Raw genomic sequence first — 6,012 nt, 5'->3', positions numbered from 1 at the left:
GTCAAAAATTGTCAAGGCCGACTCTATTGCATGTCATCACGGCGGGGTATTGGGAAAAGTTTTCAATTAGCAATAATCTCATCTCAGATAAAACTCATTGGCTATGAAAGTGGCACTGAGCAAAGCTCACAGATTCTTTTTAAAGCAAGTGTTAGAATTTATATATCAGTCCAGTTTCATGTATAGATGCCTCTAACCATTCAATTACCTTGGTACCTGGTGAGATAAGTCAGTATTGCAGCAACACTCCCAGAAAAGAGTTTGACTCATTTTTGGAGATTTTCTGGGAAAAAATTTGGTTTAACTTTGCATGGACTCAGACAGAGAATATGGCATTATGGTCTACCCATAGAGGGGGATTTAGGCCTGTGTGTCTGGAAAGCAGGCTCACCTACTCACCAGGCTTCATCTAGGGCACCCTGGAATAGTCCTGTCAGAATTTGTATTCTTGCCCTGAGAATATTTCTGTGCTTGTGCTATGACTAAACACTGATTTGGTCATATGTGAAGTGTGATTTGCTTAATGTGACCTGCGTCTCTGAATTTATTTACAGACAGACAAAGTGATGATGAGGAAGAAGAAGAAGGATGGCCAGTGCCCCCCAGGTAATGCTGTGGAGTTGTGGGCTGTTAGTTCAATAGTGACACCTGAAGACTGTAGATCCTGGGAAAACGAGGAAGTGATGACTAGAACTCTTTCTTCCATTCACCAGCTACAAATTGTCCTTATTAACAATGTTGTGGGTGATTGGTGGCACTTGTGTAGGCTTTAATTTCTCACTCTTCCCAAGATGGGAACATGCAATCAGATGAGCCAGGTGAACTCAGCAAACAGGGATTTCCGGGTTTCGCCTGTTCTCCCCACTGTGTTTAAACCCAGGGAGAGACGCATATATGCTTTCTGCCCATTTGTTGTGAGCATGTTTGCTAGGATTTGTGAAGAGAAGGAATTCAAAACATAGACATATGATATCAAAATACTGGAAAAGGGAGGGCCTTAATACACAAGATCTGGGTGTCTGAAATGCCTCAGGAGCTCTGTTCACTTGAATGCTGCATGTAAAATTCAACACAACTTACGCGAGGCAGTTGAAGCCCCGTGTTGGTTCTCGTGCTGCAAGTCATGATGATAGTTTACAGAGAGAGTCGGTGGCCTGCAGTGGCTCATCTATGGCAAATGCACTGAGCACATGCTGCTCATTTGTGCTCTGTCCCCAGGGTAGTCACCCTCCACCTTGCATTTAGAAAGGATAGTTTTTTTATTTCTCTTAAAGGAAAAATGCCTTTGCTTTCTGTGACCATTCCATTCTGACTTCCATCAGATCAGCTGGGAGACTTTGTTGTCTAATCTCTCTTGGTTTCATCTTCTGTCATCCCTGCCTGCCTGGCTCATCAGGAATCTGCAGGAGTCTGTGGAGGAGGAAGCCCCCCAGGAGTCCTGGGATGAAGGCTATTCGACTCTCTCAATTCCTCCTGGCACATCTGCCTTCAATGAGTCTTACAGGAGCAACTTGCACTTAGAGGAGCAGCAAGTCAACGTGGCTGTCGACATAGGCAGTGAGTACTCCACTGTGAAGTTGATAAAGCTCCACATTGTGTCCCAGATAGACCCCATAGTCTTTGGGCCTTGCTCTGCTGGCCGGGCTGAGAGTTGTCATCACTGTGGGCTGAACCTGTCCATCAGTGTAGATTTCAATCACTCTGGATTCCAGTCTGAAGCATGGGCATGCGGTGGGTCAGTGAGCTTTGCTCTCTCTCTAGTCTCAGTCCATGCCTGTCGCACCCTGGACCGACCGTAAGGACATTGAAACCCAAGGCAGGTGTTGCCAACTCACACCAAACTGTGCAGCGCATGCCCACGAGTTGTCTGTCAATCTGAATTAAATGTCTCTTGCCAGCTACCATGTTCCTCATGAGTTTTGTTCCCCATGCATGTCTGTGAGGTTCTTTCCTGTAGGTACCAACTTGGGATAAAGGGATAACGATCTGCCAGAATAGGGACGTTTCACCATTGGTTCTGAGACACAAACCAAGGAATCTGTATCATGATTGGCTTTGAGACCTCCTGAAGTCTGTCTTTCACATTATCCTGTTCTCATGCTGAGGAGCCTGAGGTCCCTGTGCAGGGATTAGACGGTGGGCTGTTACGGGTGTAGGGTAATGGCTTATTTTGTCTGTCCCTATCTGAATTTATTGCAGAGATTAAAAAGGACCAAGAAAAGGAAGAAGGCCGGAGCCCACTGTGCCCCAGGTAACTTTGAGCAATTGTGAACAGCTAATGTTGTGTTGACACCTGGAAACGCCAGGTCCAGGGAAAACAGAGTGGGCTGACAATATCGATACCATCTTTTCAACGAAGTCTGAATTATTCCTACTAACATTGCTGTTGGTTTTCATTGCAGTAGATATTTAGGTTTCCATTTCTTCCTCCCCTTACCATTTACTAACTACTGTAGGTTGACCATGCTTGTTTTTATGATCAGTGTACACTGTGTGTCCTGAGGGCACTAACTGAGACTGTCCTTTTACTCCCTCATCAGTGTGTCACCTGGGCGGTTCACTGACGGTTCTCTCTCTGTCTTTTTCATTCTTTTTTACCCTACTCTTGTCCATCCCAGCATAAGGCAATTATTTGTTGCGTTATTAATGGATCTGTGTTTTTTCTTTATTAACCACTTCCTTGTGCTACCCATGAAATCTAGTTGGGGCTCTGTGGTGTCTTATTTTCCCTGACTTATTCTTTGGTTTTTCCTTTTTTTTTTTTTTTTTAGGCTCAGCATGGAGCTGGTGGAAGCAGAAGAGCCTGAAGTCTTCTGGTACTCACTGGATATATTGTGTTCAACATATACAGCGTATCTTGAGTTTTATTACACATGCCAGGCTTACACATATGCCATTTTTTTATTTGTAGAAGAGCATGTTCGCTTGACTTTGGACATGGACAGTAGGTTGCTTACTATGATGGTGATAAGACTCCACCTGGTCTCCTGGATAGGGGTCATATTCCCACACTAAGACAACATGTCACATGGGACTCTGCCAGTGCAGAGTATGAACAACACCGTGTTCTTGCTGAAAACTCTTAGCCTGGGTTTCATAGCCCGAGGTAATCTCCAGACAACTTCAGAATGTAGAACAGTGAGCAGCACTACTGACCTGTCTCCTTAAGACCGCCCATGTCACCACAAATCACACAGCTAAAAGGAGAAGAGACATTTTGGGTTGAAAAAGAGTAAAAAGATAATGTAGCCACATTTCTTTAGTTCTTTTGAACCCAAAGTGTCTCCTCATCTTTTTATTGTTGTCATTGATGGTGGTTACATGGGCTTGTTTGTAGAGGACAGGTCAGCTGTCTGGCTCAATGGTCTGTACTCTGAAGTTGTCTGAAAATGTCCTCATGATTAAATTCAGCCTAAGTGTTTTTCCGGGAACACTGCAGGGTCAATGCTTCCTCACCCATCTGCAGGTAGAGACAGTCCCATGTGTCTACCACCATGATCATGATACCAGGACTGTTCCACCATTTGTCTATCACCATGATCATGATACCAGGATTGTTCCAACATTTGTCTATCACCATGATCATGATACCAGGACTGTTCCACTATTTGTCTATCACCATGACCGTGATACCAGGACTGTTCCATGATTTGTCTATCACCATGATCGTGATGCCAGATCTGTACTTTTCAGAGATACATTATTTATACTGAAGTAACTGGAAAAATGGTTGTTAAAAGTATTAATATCCTGTATTCAAATGATCATCCCTCAACATTTTATTATTCATTAATCATCCCTGGCTGTGTCAATTATTATGTTTACATCTGTACACTGGAAATTTTCTATTTTTACTGTATCTTTGCTTTTGCTAGTTTCTGTTGTTGAACAAAAATAATTCCCTGCCCGCATTTCAATTTTTGCTAAAGTTAATTTTAATCTATACAATGAAATTTTTTTGTCTTTAAGATAAGACCGTCAGCATAAGGCCACAGCAAAACAGAGATTTTGCTAATTTTTGTGCCTTTGTTAATTTCTGGCTGATGATAGAGGCTGCTAATATCTATTTAAGTTAGCAGCTAGAGAAATGTCTATCAGACTAAGGATATGCAAAGCCCAGGCCATTCTCTTTGAGTCTTTTAAACTATTTCAGAAGAGAAGAGAATAGGCAGATTCCACATATGTGGACAGGGAGGAGAATACACTAAAAGAAACAAACAACCGTTTCCCAAAACAGAATAGAAAATCCATTAAAATTCATATTTTCTCATGAAATGCAATCTCGCTAAACTTAGCCATTATATGAAAGTAAATTCTTAATATGCCACACTGCATTGACTATTGACATTCATAAGAATTCATTTCCATGTTTGTTATTTGAAAAAGCAAAAGGACTATAATCCTTTTTTTTCTTTGCCGTGATCTTTTTAAGATTGAGGATTGTTTTTCAAAATAAAACCAAAGATTTTAAAGATTGAAAATTGGCATTAAAATTTGTCTTCTCAAAGTAAAGATGTTTAACTCAGGCTGTCTTATTCCTGTTTGTAGTATAACTGTCAAGTGATCATTTAACCATTCTTTAAATGTTTCAAATTACTGGGAACAAACCACATTCCAGGGTGTATCTTCTTTTGTGTCTTTATTTTACTTTAAGTTCTGGGGTACATGTGCAGATCTTGCAGGATTGTTACACAGGTATACACATGCCATTTTGGTTTGCTACCTCCACCCCTCATCACCTACATTAGGTATTTCTCCTAATGCTATCCCTCCCCAATCTCCCCACCCCCTGCTATCCCTCCTCTAGCTCCCCCACGCCCTGACAGGCCCCAGTGTGTGATGTTCCCCTCCCTGTGTCCATGTGTTCTCATTGTTCAACACCCACTTATGAGTGAGAACATGCGGTGTTTGCTTTTCTGTTCCTGTGTCAGTCTGCTGAGAATGATGGTTTCCAGTTTCATCGATGTCCCTGTAAAGGACATGAACTCGTTTTTTAATGGCTGCATAGTATTCCATGGTGTATATGTGCCACAATTTCTTTAACCAGTCTATCTTTGATGGGCATTTGGTTTGGTTCCAAGTCTTTGCTATTGTAAGCAATGCTGCAGCAAACATATGTGTGCATGTGTCTTTATAATAGAATGTTTTGTAATCCTTTGGTTAGGTACCCAGTCATGGGATTGCTGGGTCAAATGGTATTTCTGTTTCTAGATCCTTGAGGCATCGCCACACTGTCTTCCACGATGTGCCTGAATATTATGTCTTTCTCTAGGTTTAGAAAGTTTTCTGTTATTATTTCTTTGAAGAAGCTTTCTACTCTTTGCTCCTTCTCAACCCCCTATTTAAGGCCAGTGAGTCTTTGACTTTCTCTTTTGAAGCCCTTTTCTAGATCTCTTAAGCATTCTGTGTTCCTTCTCATTATTCTTTTCTTTTTTCTCCTCTGACTGTATTTTGAAATTGCTTTTTTTAATGCTCACTAATTCTGCTTAATCAATTCTACTGACATTCACTAAGGCATTTTCTAGCTCCAGGATTTGTTTGCTATTTTCTATTACGTCAGTATCCTTGTCAAATTTTTCTGATATAATTTTGAATTGTTTCTGTTTTCTTGAAATTCATCGAGCTTTCTCAAAATAGTTATTCTAAATTTCCTGAGAAGTTACATATCTCCATTGCTCCAGGGTTGGTGACTGGTGGCTTATCTTGGTCTTTTCGGTGAGGTCATATTGACTTAAATGTTCTTGATAATGTTGATGTTTGTCGGTATCTGCGCATTGAAGAATAAGGTATTTGTTCTAGCCTTTGCAGTCAGGTCTTGTTTGTACCTATCCTTCAGAGGGCCTTCCAGGAATTCAAAGTGGGCTGAGGAGTTCCCTAAGCCAGTGGTCACTACAGCCATTTTTGTACTACAGGGCACCCTAGGCCCAGGTACACTGCAATCCTTACAGATTCCCAGGTCCCCAGGCCTCTTGGACTTGGGGAAGATCAGGAATTGTTCTCTGGGTTCCCAGG

General features: G+C 41.7%; 1 long non-coding RNA gene and 1 pseudogene across 1 annotated transcript; one reads left to right on the top strand and one right to left on the bottom strand.

Moving 5' to 3' along the window:
* Positions 1–127, bottom strand: LOC116547689 (annotated as a pseudogene; the record flags this gene model as incomplete).
* A 2,082-nt stretch (positions 128–2,209) lies between these two features.
* LOC116547688 lies at positions 2,210–3,890 on the top strand. Its single transcript, XR_004267141.1, has 2 exons — positions 2,210–2,251; positions 2,772–3,890. It is a non-coding gene; the product is annotated as an uncharacterized LOC116547688 (long non-coding RNA).
* Positions 3,891–6,012: the final 2,122 nt, after the last annotated feature.

The sequence above is a fragment of the Sapajus apella genome, unplaced genomic scaffold, assembly GCF_009761245.1.
Source record: "Sapajus apella isolate SASKATOON/1434 unplaced genomic scaffold, GSC_monkey_1.0 scaffold4170, whole genome shotgun sequence".
Taxonomy (NCBI): Eukaryota; Metazoa; Chordata; class Mammalia; order Primates; family Cebidae; genus Sapajus; species Sapajus apella.
This window is presented reverse-complemented; position numbering and strand designations above follow the sequence as displayed.